The sequence below is a fragment of the Sander vitreus genome, chromosome 18, assembly GCF_031162955.1.
Source record: "Sander vitreus isolate 19-12246 chromosome 18, sanVit1, whole genome shotgun sequence".
Classification (NCBI taxonomy): domain Eukaryota; kingdom Metazoa; phylum Chordata; class Actinopteri; order Perciformes; family Percidae; genus Sander; species Sander vitreus.
In genome coordinates, this window is record NC_135872.1 from 11,124,118 (window position 1) to 11,137,737 (window position 13,620).

Below are 13,620 nucleotides of genomic sequence, written 5' to 3' on the forward strand. Positions count from 1 at the left end.
GGGGGGTGAAGGCGGGGATAAGACCGTCTCACCATTCCCCTTAGAAATCCACTTACACAAATGATAGAGGACTAAAGACAACATTTTATAGGTCTAAAGTTTCAATCCCCAACATCTGGACCGAATCATGAAAATTGGCCACTTTAAAGACTTTCATTGTTTGCATTATTGCCCATGGATACATGATTACAGTTATTTTTAACTGTAATCATGTATCCATGTGCACCCTGTCAATTTAGAAGATGATTGAACATGTAGTCTTCACAGAGGCACACAGTGCGATTCACTGTGGTTTACAGTAATGTGTTTGACCATTAGGGGGCGATGTCTACCAATTGGTTTTACCAATGAATATTGCCTGGTGTTTTCCCAGCATCAAATTACATACAAATACAGTCATGATGAGGGCATCTGTGTTTCTGGCTCAGTGACCAAATAAGTTGACCAGTAGCATAAACAATTTAACTGCAACGTTTGATTAAGAACTTTAACATTTTCATCAACAGTAGGCTACTCTAACATATAGCCTATAGGCTACAATACAGAAACTAAATAATCGAATCATAATCGAACTATGTTTGATCGTATATATGCCTACTAAACTGTAGTTGCACCCCCTCCCTGTGTATCAGCCTATGTATGCCTATCTTTTTCTATATCATAGATAATCCTGTATAGATACAAACCCGTAGCTAAATAAAAAAGGGTAACGTTGCACACCACCACCACAACAACAACCACAACAACAACAACACACAAACTACTTCTTACGTAGATAACGTTACAAGTTGTTTTATTAGCTTAATATGAATTGTTTTGGCCTTTTGGGTGAAGAGTTAACCTAAATACTCTAAGTACAACAGCCTACTGTCAACATATCTGACCTAAAACTTAATGAATCCAACCGTAATCAAATCAGCCATATTTCACACAAATAATACAACGTGGCTAGTTACTTCAAATCAAGAAACTTAACATGGATGTCAGTAACATTTGACATTATGGGTAGGTTAGGTAAGCATAAATGGGATGTTTCCATTCCAAACTCATTCTAAAACTGTATGAATACTAAGTTACCTTCCCTGAAACAGACATTTTTCTTCATGTAGGCCTATGCAGACAACTAAACCTTTGCTATGCTGCTATCTGCTAGCTTGTGATGCCCATGGATGTATTAAGCATAGACAGATACAGAAAATAAGGTATTAAGGGAACACCACAGTCACTTCCTGTTTACATAGTCAATTGCTCTTGAGTGGACAGATGTCTAAGCGACCGATTTACACATTACTAAAGTCTTTAGCTAAGACTTTTCTCTATTTTAGTAGTGCAACCCAATTTAGAAAATCACTAGTTTAAAACTAGCTAGTAGTTAATAAAAACGTAGGAAGGACTACGTTCAAATTTATAATGGATTTATGAATACCTGGTGCAATACAGTGCTGAACACTAACGTTAGGTGTCGCTGTTGCCGCAACACTTATAGCCTGAAAGAGCTTGTTCAACAGGTTGTATTAACTTTTCTGTTTGCTATTTCTTCATCTTTCATTTGATTTATGTCACTTTCTTGCTAGTACAAGTCGAAGTGAAGCAACAGATTCAGAGTAGTATCTGTCAAAATATATCGACATCTCAATAATCATAAAACCAATGGTAGCCTGAATCAAGCACGAATCATATTGCCATGGCAACATAACGGTATCCTAAATAGGTGGTAGCCTAACTCAGTTCGACTTCCTTTGTGATTAGGTGAAAGTGGATTATTCTCAACAAGGAGTAGGCCTAATGCCGTCGAGCAAGGCATTTAAACATTTGGTAGGAAAGTGAAAAATGTGGGATTTTGAGCATATATGCGCGCCCAGTTGACTTCCCAAATGTTTTAATAGCCTATACAATTGGCCTAAAGTGTGTCATCGTTTCCGCAATTAAAGTTCCTGTCTCCGAACTACTTTCCTTTATTATATTACATTTCTGTATGACTCTACACCATGTCCGGGACTCTGTCAGGATCCTGCGCTACGTCACAGACATGTAGCTGGTATAAAAAGCTCCGTCTGATGCAGCATCCACATAGAGAGAAGCAGCGACTGCGGGCAGCCTCCTCCACTTGGCCAAATTACTGCAAACAACAAAAAAAGACAAAAGAAAATGTCGAAAATGACGATCGTTCAACTTGGAGTGATTGTGTTCGCAATATGTTTATCAACACAGGTATGCTGACACACACATATATATATATATATCTGTTTAGTCAATGTTTTTTTGCTGTAAAATTGATTTTATTCATTAGGGGGTTATCTTTATTTATTACAGATGTAAATTAACTGTGTGCTGATGGGGTTCTTTGACTTTAATGATGTTCGTAGACGGGTTTTACACGCTAATAATCGGTTGGTGTGATGGTCTGGATTACAGCAGGCTAGACGTGAAGCTCTCTAATTCCAGTCAGTCGATTTCTAAATTGGTGTTTGTGTTTAATTAAACTGTATTCCTTTATTTAGTCATACCATTTTTTATCAACATTTATATTTACCCCTTGATTAGCGTACACTCAAGTGAATTAATGATTCAGGTGCAGTGTTATGTCTACCTGTGCAAGGGTGGGGAGAGAATCTAAAGTTTCTTTTCGGTGCGCTAAACGAAACCTGATAGGCACGCGCAGAAACTGAGATCTTTTGTTAGAAGTTTTTAGAATGTAGCCTATATATGATTAGCTACGTGAGTAGCCTCAGAAATAACTGTAGTAATAATTCAAAAACTTTGAATGACTAGTGTTTTGGAATATTTTTTTTTGTTCATGATCTCGTATGCTTCATTCATATTTCCTTCCTGTAAAAGTTCAACGTTCAAGTCATTTGCAGTCTAAAGTATCTGGTATTTATCATCAGTGTATTTCCTCATGTGGCGTCTAAGTTCAGCACTGGGAGGCTTTGTTTGACAAGTTTGAAACTCTCCCCATCCCTCCATCCTCCGTCATCCTCCTCCTCTTCTTCTTCTTCTTCTTCTTCTTCTTCTTCTTCTTCTTCTTCTTCTTCTTCTTCTTCTTCCAACAGGTGGTCTCCCAGAACAGCACAAAACCCACAGCATGGAGGAACTCCACCTCCACCTCCAACGCCACCACCATGGCTACAAACACCCACAGCAGTTCGGCCAACACTACCAGCCCTGCTGGAGCAGGCGTCTCACTGCACGCAGGCACAGTCTCCTTCCTGATCCCCGTTGTCATGGCAGTCTCTCTCCTGCAGCGCTACTGTTGAAGCCCTGGACCCCACAGCCCCCTCTTCTCTGCCTCAACACTCCTCCTCACCCCTCATCATCCCACCCAGTCCAACCTTACTCTTCTGCTCTTCACCACCTAACATGGATAACATGGATGTACTCCACAGCCTTCTTTGTCCTCCTTAAGTAATGATAAAATGTGTTTAATTCAAGACATTTCTTTCAATAAAGGGGGTTTAACCTTCAGGTGGAGAGCATCACCAAGACCCCCTCAGCCCCTTGCATGGAATCGAAAGGAATGGCGGTTCCCTTTTGGCTTGCGTTTCCATAGTCACATCATCACATTTTGGAGATGCTCAGGGCTGTGGTTCTCATGTCTCATGTCTTAATTGAAATGTGGACCACTTGAGTGTACAGAGGTTCTTTTTGTGGCACCTGGCAATCAATATCAGAATGATTTTTGTCTGTTAAGTTTGGCACATACAGTAGGGGATTTAAAAAGCAAAAAGTGTAAGCCAGATGACATTTAGTTGGGTTCTTTCATAATTTGGCTCTTCAGTCTTTTTATTAGAAATGTCAAAAGAGATGTATGTAGCAAATAAGTTGCCACAACACTTGTGTCAGTTTTGCCTTGTAATTTTTAAAGAGTTATGGTCTTTTACAATGAGGGTTTGATTGACACTTTCCCCCCCCCCCCCTTCATACATGGGTTAGACCCAGGAAATGACTCTATGTGTAACCATATGGGAAGGCTTGATGTTAGATTTATATTTCCCCCTTATAGTTTATATTTTGTATAAATGGAAATGTTGTACTGTTTATTGGGTATGATGGAAGAAATGACAATGTACAATAAATTATGAAAAAATTATGACAAATGTAATTGTTTCTTTGATTCCCATTTTGTTAAACTTGTGCCAAAATGTTTCTTTTCTGTTGAAGCAGCACTTACATTTTAATTCATCATTCATCATTCATCATTACTGAGCTGCCAGGCAGTCTAGACAGGCAACTGCTGAGCTACAAGCTAGAGATAGACTCAGCATTCCCTGATGCCCCCACTGATCTCCTCTGGATTAGTGCCAGAGCAGCACTGACTGGATATAAAACAGTATCAGCCTCTATGGTATTCTAGTGATGTACAAAGTCTAAACAAGCATGCGTACAACACAGATTATGATTCTTCATTGTGAGTCGAGAGGTGAAAGGTGTTAGCATTCAGAAACCTGTTATTTCAGTCAAGAGTTTGAATAGCATTATTTAGCCTTTATCCCCTGAGTGGAAGAATATATATTAATTTAAAGAGGCCCTCAGGGAATACAATGTCATATTCAATTAGGTGTTTAAACAAGTTTGGCTTTTCGCTGTTACTCAAGACTGTCTAGTCCTGTCTGTCTTCCAACAGCTGCAGAGCATGAAAAATATCTGTAGAAACAAACACCAATATCATTAGGTTTAGTATGAATTTTAAATGAAAAAACTTTGAAATATACATACTGGGAGAAGAGTTCATCTTAAAATGGAATTTGCACTATTGGGAAAAAGTCTTATGTAGTAATTTGCCAGTATGAAAGTATGATATGTATTATAAAAAAGCCAGCTGTTTTAAGATTTTTACATGTAGAGTAATACAGCGGAATGAGTTTTGCGCAGTACTGTTCATTCAACAGAGTTTGTAGTATTTTGGAACAAATTTCTTCCCATTTATACCTTCACAGTGCACACATTTTAAACATTACTTTGTATTTTTTTTTTTACCACTGATACGGCAAGCAGTCAAGTTAAAGTATCTAAACTAATCAACAGAAGCAAAACTACCAATAACACTACTGTACGTGTGTTTTAGGTGATCACTGTGTTAGCAGAGTGAGCATAGCGTGCAGCTCGGAAATGCCTCAGCACCAGTAAAGCCAGACTCATGACTCATTAGCCCAGCCTATTGTCTCTCAATCCTCTCTGCACTGTTAACCTCTCTCTACACAACGCCATCTCCCCGCCATCTCCCCTCCCTTTTAACGTCCCTTTTCCGGATCTATCCATTTACTATTCTCCATCAGTCTGGTCTGCAGGGACTGTATATATGGGTTCAAATGACTAAGGGTTTTCTTTTCCTAAACCCTGTTGAAAAAAAGGTTTGTTGCAAGTATCTCACTTTTATGAGAAAACAATATTGTGTAGTAGATTTAATTACTACCTTTAATACACACTGAGGATCCTGCCCTTCTTTTTTAAAGAGTTGCGGAGTTTACAGACATTGAGGAAAAACACAAATATATTTGCATAACTGAAAACACTCTACAATCACCAATTCAACATAATGAATTACAACCTTATGCAAAAGCAGTGCTTCAGGTCATGATGCCATTTACTCAAGGTATATAGAGCACAAAATCTAAAAGCAGCCTTTCCTGCATCACTGCCAACCTGACAAATCTGGAGCACCAGCCAGTCCTGGGAGAGGTCTGGTAAAACTTCAATTCCATTCAAAAAGAAACTCAAATCCAAATTTTCTGTATGGATACTTCACTAAAACCCCTTTCTCTATACTTCATGAATAAAAATGGTCAGCCAACTCACTCTGTGGTATTTAATGGATTGGACAAATGCAACAGGCATTTCTGGTAATACAGTAATTCTCCAAAAACAGTCAACATGACATTTAGGGGCTTAAGTGTGTAGGTGGCTGCATATGAACATCGGTACAGTCTCAAACAGAAGGAAAGGCTTCTCTGTTCAGCACTCCGTGTACAGCACGTAGGCCTACTGGAATTGCTTTAATAACATTTAAATGAATCTGCAAATAGGAGATACAGCATGTTTGCTCAGAGTTTCTCTTGCTACGAGCTGACATTTAGAGAGGTAATATTTGAGTCCTTTCAATTTATGGGAGATGGGCAATATATCATGCACACCTACACACTATATTACATGCACGTTGGACCTACATATTGCATGCCTGACTCTATCAGATAATTCTTGATTGAAGTCTACTGCAGTTTTTGAAGCCATTACAAGTAGTGGTGTTGTTGTATTCCATTGTAGCTGTCCATGGTCCATTGCTCCCTGTAAATACAGTACAGTACATAGCTGAGTCTGTTCTATGGAGATGGGTCTCTGAGAGCCAAAATGAGAAGTAAAACATCTCTTATAAATGCAAATCTCAACGAAGCTAATAGTTGACGTCAACTTGGCAGCTCCTCCTTATTTGGTTCTAGTCTCTATCTTTGTCACGCCCCAACATTTACATAGGCTACACCTCTGATCTGAGATCAGGTAGTCTTCTGAATAGGTCGCGCAGTTCTCAGAAATTGTATACATTGTTCATCTGCTATTTTATCACTAAATTCACTTGAAGACTTGAACACTGAGACTTTTTTATGTGAGAAATCAACTATGTAGAAGTCAAATATGGGCCATTTTACGAAAATTGATGGCTAATTGCAAATTTACTGTGTGTCGGAATTCAGCGGCCGGTGCTGCCTGGGTTGCTGCCTCGCCACACGGCCTGTCCTCTTTCACAGATCCCGGCCTGCTGTGAGCTAGATGGAGCTCTGTCACGGCTGGCAGCCCGCGGTGCTCCATACCCGCACAAAGTCACCGTTTCTGGGTTACTGGACTACCAAACGCCGCTGCCCTGACAGAGCTCCAGGGCCTGCAGCTCCCCTCTTCCTGCTAAATGGCCGGTGTGTGTGAGTGAGAGCGTGGTCAGCGAGCTTGTTACGTCCGCAATCTCTTACCACAGGTTCCAGTTAATCTTATAATGGATATGTGTGTTGAGTTATTCAAACAAACAATTGGGAAAATAAACGCCTCTTGCCGGCGAGTGAGCTGGGGAGCTCTATCAATGAGAGCTAGCTTACCTCCTCCTAACGAGACCTCTGAAATTCACAAAATGCATTAAATTGAAATCATGTTAAAAAGTTAGCTAAGCTTTATAAGACCTTAGGGTAACTGTGATATACATGCTGTGACAACATTCAAAGTGTAAATATACTATAGTTATGCCGAAAGTGTAGCGGCGATCTTTTCCCATAGGAATGAATGGCACACATAGCCTAGCTAGCAGCTCCTCCTAACGAGACCCCTCAAATTCATAAAAATGCCTTAAATTGAAATCGGACAAAAGTGTTAGCTTTGTAAGACCTGAGGGTAGCTGTGATATACATGCCATGACGAAATTCGAACTGTAAATATACGATAGTTATGCCGGCAGCTGGTCAGCTCCGCGGAGCTCCGCGAGCCCCGGTAGTCCAGTAACCCAGAAAGAGTGTCTTTATCCTGGGTATGGAGCCTAGCAGGCTGCCGCTTTCTCGGCAGACTGTGTGGAGCTCCTGAAGTCTGACACGTCTTACCAAATTTGCAATTAGCCATCAATTTTCGTAAAACGGCCCATATTTGAGCTTTACATAGTTGATTTCTCGCATAAAAAAGTCTCAGAAGTGAATTTAACAACAAAATAGCAGACAAACAATGTAAAACGTTGTGGTGTCTGAAATATGAGATCTGCTGTCTCGTCTCCAATGTATGTGTATGTGGTTCACTCAACCAATCAGCGTGTAGCTCATCTAAATATTCATGAGCATACCATATTTGGAAGAAAAGCTCTTGTTCCAAATAGAGCCATATTTACAGGGTAGTTAAGGCCCGGACAACATCACACGCACATATAATGCTCTACTCCGAACCCACATGGACACTGCTCTTGTCAGGGCCTTTCATACATTTCTTTGTGTAAATGCAAGTGGTGCGATTAAATGGTCATTATTCATAAATTGTGCTGTGAAATGGGAGAGAAGTGTGTGTGTGTGTATTCACCATCACTCTGTGAATGTTTTTACCTGTTTGTGTGGCAGTAACGTAACTGATACAAGATACAGTAGTCACATTTCTGTCATTAAGGGCCCCCCTGACTTGTGTCAAGTTTCAGGCCTATAGTAAGACAACTCACTAGAGGGTTGCTTAGGAACAATAAAGTAGCTTTTTAGATAACAAATCTATATGTTTCACCAATATGTGCTCTAAACTCCACTTGCAAATTTAGCTTTTGTTACCCTGGATGTCCGCTGAGTTTGAGTTTATAGCTTATATTCTATCCAGGAGATTGTCTTTGGGCTCATGAATAATCCAGTTCACACCTTTGACAAATGTGTGAGGCTCGGTGTCACACCTGTCCAACCCTGTGCTTGTTGCCTAGTGCCCAAAAAATCCTCTCTTCATACATGGCATACGACTGAGGTAAGAATTGTTTACCTCATCTCAAATAGTCAAATCAGCTAATAAAACTAAGAGCAGCTGTTCACATGCTGTTCTCACAGTGTGATCAGTACAGCTCCTTTTCAGAGAACAACAACTGGCCTTTAACTTGTTTGGTACAGAGAAAAAAAGACAACAGCTAGCAGCTGAAATTTGCAGAGTCAACAATTATCGGGGACATGTTAATTGAAAATACTGAGTCCTGCTGTGTACTGTACACACAGGAGCTTTAGTGCCTCAGAGTACATCATTGTATAATAGCACCACTTTCTCATTTGTCATTCTTTACAGAGCATTTATAAGTTGTAACTAATGGTTTTAATAGTTAAATTATGTTTTACTAATTCCTTATAGAATAACATTTATAAGTCACTAATAACAACAACATTTGGGTTGCCAGGTTGTGAAAATATCCTCTGGATCAATTTGGTTCTGATTTGCTTAAAAAAATGCTCATGTGTTTCTAGCAGTTTATGGGAATACTGTAAATTGAATTCTGTTGAAGAATTAAAAAAAGAAGAAGCTCAAAACCTACATACAACATGGAGAACTCAAGGAGGTGAAGTGTTCTCAAAGCCCCAACAGGTGTGTTTTCATGAAACCAAAAGCCATTCAAATCCCAGTCTAAGTCCTGCTGCTGAAGAACCAAATATGTTAGCCACCAACAGCATATCACACGCCCAAGAAAGGACCTTCTTATGTTTACCCGTGGACCTAGACAATTTACACAAATTTACATTCTTGCAAACCTCTCTCAGATTTGCAAGGTTTCCATTTCATGAACATGGACTTTAATAACTTAAAGTTTAAGTAACAACTGTCAAATAAACTATTCATTGAAAAGTAGATTGTAATTCTAATTGTGTTTTTCTGATTAGGAACTATGGGTCATTCTTAGCAAATGGTGCCATTTGAGGGTGGTAAACCTTGCCCTAAATTTTTCACATTTTCATTGATTTTATCATTTCATCTGATGAAGGACATGTTCAACTATGAGAAAAATATATTGGGCCAGCTCAGGATGTTATGACATCAGAATTTTGATCAGATATGTATACACACATGTCCCCCCCGCGTTACTGGACATTTTAATTTTTTTTTTTTACTTAATAATATAATATAAGTAATGATAAAAAACATGCCAGACACTGATCAACAACCTAACCCTCTAATAAAGCACCCTATTTTATGTACAGCCAGGAGTAACAGGAGGGGACAGTAACGCTGGGGGACAAATTATGCTAAAGTCGACCATTTTTACTCATGTAATGAACAACAGGCTAGCACATGGTGACTACACAAGAAGATTTTGTGCATATTAATTAGCTATAGCTTCAAAAAATCACAAAAAATATCAGTTTCCAATATAAATCAGAGTAACGTAGGGGACATATTGCTTGACCACATTAGTAAGCCACTCTAAAACATAAAAAAAAGTGTTGATTAAAGAGAGATACAAACTCTGCTCCTTGTAGTTGCTTTACCTCCAAAAATATCATAGACTGTATATAAACTGTATCCTACTTCCTGAGTGTCAGGTGACTAAAGGACCAATCAGGGGGCGTGTCCAGAAGGATTTTCATCACTGGGGAACAGTGAACTCAAGGGACAGCCCATATTTCAAGATTTTCAATATTAAAATATATTTTTAATTTAACAACTAGCATGTGGTGAGATGTATTATAAATAGTTATTTGTAATTATAGTTAAAAACATGAAAAAATATTTGATTTTCATTACTTATATTTAAAAGAACTTAAAAGACACTGCAGTGGGCGTGGTTTCCTTGGGGATTTGAATATTTTCTAAATATTTAGCTTTACACTTGGCGACACATTTAGATATAACATTTAGATTTAACATTTAACATTTAGATATATTTAAGATTTAGATTTAGATATAATATTTAGATATATATTTAAGATTTAGATTTAGATATAATATTTAGATTTAACATTTAACATTTAGATATAAATTTAACATTCAGATTTAGATATAACATTTAGATATAATATATATATATAATTTCTGTCTCAAATGTGAGGAAAATGCGCTAAATGTGAGGAAAGTGAGCTAAATGTTGAAAATGTATCAGCTAAAAAATTGTAACCGAACTTTTACATTCGGCACCCCATAACGCACACGCTAAGAAAGTAAAACGTTACATTTAGCATATATCGTAACAAGCTAACCATCCCAAAGTGTTGTGCTAATGATGGGAACAGGCACATTGTATCTTTATAGTTAGTAGTTGCTGAGTCTCAGACATCCATGGCGCACAGGAGGCGGGACGCACGGATCCATCTCCCCAGGAACAAACGCTGTGCCGGGTGGGCAAACTCATGTGATGCGGAAATGATCCTGTGGATGATTTGTAGGCTATTAAGTGAACAGGGTGTACCCGGTCCACCAAACACTGGGCCGTCTTGACTGTCTTAATTCTGCACATATTTCTGTTACTGTAGTCCTATTTACTATTTCATTATTTCATCCATGCGTGGCGCAGCTGATACGTGCGCACTGTCACCTGCCGTGGAGACGCTGGCCTCACTAACCTCTCCTCCTCTGAGTCGGGTCTCCCTCGCGCTGGACTCAGTTTCACTGAGCATACTAACACTTAGAAAATAAATAAATTGCATTAGATCAGTGAGTTCAAACTGCTTATTGTGCGTAATTTGGACTGACACTGAGATGCCTGTTGTTCTGTAACTGGTGTGGCGCTGCCACTATTCTCTTGATTTCCACTTCGACATTAGATTTTTTGGAGTGAAAGAGACGTTACATTTAGCAAATAACACCACAGGTAACAAGCTAACCATCGCAAAGTGTTGTGCTAATGCTGGGAACAGGCACATTGTATCTTTATAGTTGTATCCATATGATGTGACAGCTTTAGGTTAATATTTCACCAGGTCAGAGGGCTAGAGGGATGTGTTAAGTAGACCCCATAAAATTATCCTACAACTGATTTTAATACTGTACTGTCTGGTTACATCTTATGAATTCATAAGATTTAACAATACAGTGTTAGGGACAGATCAGATGGCCAGAGACTTGAGACTTGACTTGGACTCGAGCTCAAAGACTTGAGTCTTGACTTGGACTTCCAAAAAATGACTTGTGAACATCTCTGGGGTAAACACATGCCTACCCACATCACTATACACGTATGCCGCGTTCTATTTACCTCGCAACTCGGTTTTAACGAGGTCAAAGTCGTAAACACGCCCCCTGACCTCGGATTTACGAGCTCGGAACTCGGACAACCTCGCAGTAGCCCGAGTTCAAAATCCAACATGGCTGCCCCCTGTATCAACAGTTGTGAAAAGCTGCAGTAACATAAAGTTATAAGCACTTCTGTCTTATTTGTGTCACTAAATCAGTCGTTCACACAGGCATGTTCAACTTCTATCTGTGGACATGTTGTTACGCTGTTTGCATGCACAAAAAACGGCGTAATGCGTTGTTATCAACTGGTATTGCTAACAATAGCTAACCGGGCTAGAGCTAATGAAAACAATGAAAATCCGACTTTTAAATAGAACGCATTCAACTCGGGTATGACGTCATTCCCAGCTCCGGCTTCCGAGTTCCGAGTTAAATAGAACGCGGCATTACTGTCCATCAATCAATTATTACATTTGCTCTAAACCGATTTCCATTGAAATGCTCTGTGGTTTTCAGGGCTCTAACAGTGATATGATTATGTGGTGATTAAATTATCCTGATCATTTCTCAGTTTATCACTCTTCTACCCTGTTTATGCAAATCATCTCTTCCCGTCAGCATTTGACTTTCACGATTAGAACAAGCTGTTGCTGTTCATGTCTGTGAGGACATTTTCTTATCTTTCAAGGCTCTCAGACAGCTTCAGCCAGAGAAAGCTATTTACAGCCAGTGAGTCCATAGAAATTACATTTCTGTTGATTTCTTGTCCTTACCAATAAACTGTTTAAACAAATACAAATTAGTTTCCTTGGTTATTAATGTTAAAATTGCTAGGTTAGGCTGACTAGGCTTCAACCGACCATTAATTAAATAAACTATATTTTGTAATATTTCCTTGTTGTAAAGTCTGTATGTTTGCAACAGTATAATTTTTCTCGATTTACAGAAAGGCTTAAAACAAAGATAGACAGACAGAAGGAGTGTGGTGATTAATCAATGACTTGCAAAAAACACAAAGCCAACAAACCCCTTAGTAAGTTACACAATAAAACACAATAATAGAGACATTACTCTACAAAACTACAACACAACGAATTGTCACACCATTCATATGGAACAACATTAGTTGATAGAAGAGACAAGCATTAAACAGCTAAAGATAGCGTAATAGAAGTGATCTCATCACTGCAAAACACACATCTTGTGCTAATGGATGAGTTAGATTTTAATTGCATTTTTATTGTAGCACCAGACTCATCCCTGACCATTGATGACAATGACATAAACCGCTGCGCTGCTTCCTACTTCACCGCCTCTGTGGAAGCTTTCTGTTGTTCCTCAATCCTAAGAGTAAGCTTCTTTCCCCAAGCTCTTCATTTTCTTTTCTTTTTATTGATTGAGCTGCCAAACAGGACCCAAGTGCAGAGGGACAAAACTGGCTCAGTGTAAATCAGTAATAAAACAAGGTTGTCACTTTCATCTTCAGAATTTATTTTTCAACGAAATAACATCTGTGATGACTAATAATAGTTTACACATAATCACAATTGTATTGCCTTCATTTGAAAATGTTTGTATACAGCTTGCTGTCTGATAATGCTGCTACATTGTTGCCACATTGTTGACTGATTGGTGCCTGCGGTTATTTATTTGATTAATGCTGATTAAAGCATCGCTGGAAACCATGCTGTGTACACAACATTGAAATGTCAAAAAATTAAACAGCAGAAAACATTGCTTTCAAAAAATCTTCTCTGATGTTTAGAATGACAATCAATTGTAAATTAATCTTAAAAAGGACTACAGGAACATTTTAGTAACAGTATACCCTTAATGACTTGAATAGAGGAAAGGAAAAGGCTGTAAACCAGCTGAAAGGTCCTTCCTGCCAGATGTTCAGCTGTACACTTCTTTCTGCCCTACCCCAGTTAGGAAGCTTGTTGCTTTTTAGACACAATGAGGCTCCCCATTTGCTGTACC

General features: G+C 38.8%; 1 long non-coding RNA gene across 1 annotated transcript; it reads left to right on the plus strand.

Annotated features, from left to right (window-relative positions):
• Nucleotides 1-2,076: 2,076 nt before the first annotated feature.
• On the plus strand, nucleotides 2,077-4,102 carry LOC144533239 (uncharacterized). Its single transcript, XR_013503411.1, has 2 exons — nucleotides 2,077-2,211; nucleotides 3,054-4,102. It is a non-coding gene; the product is annotated as an uncharacterized LOC144533239 (long non-coding RNA).
• The last annotated feature ends 9,518 nt before the right edge of the window (nucleotides 4,103-13,620 follow it).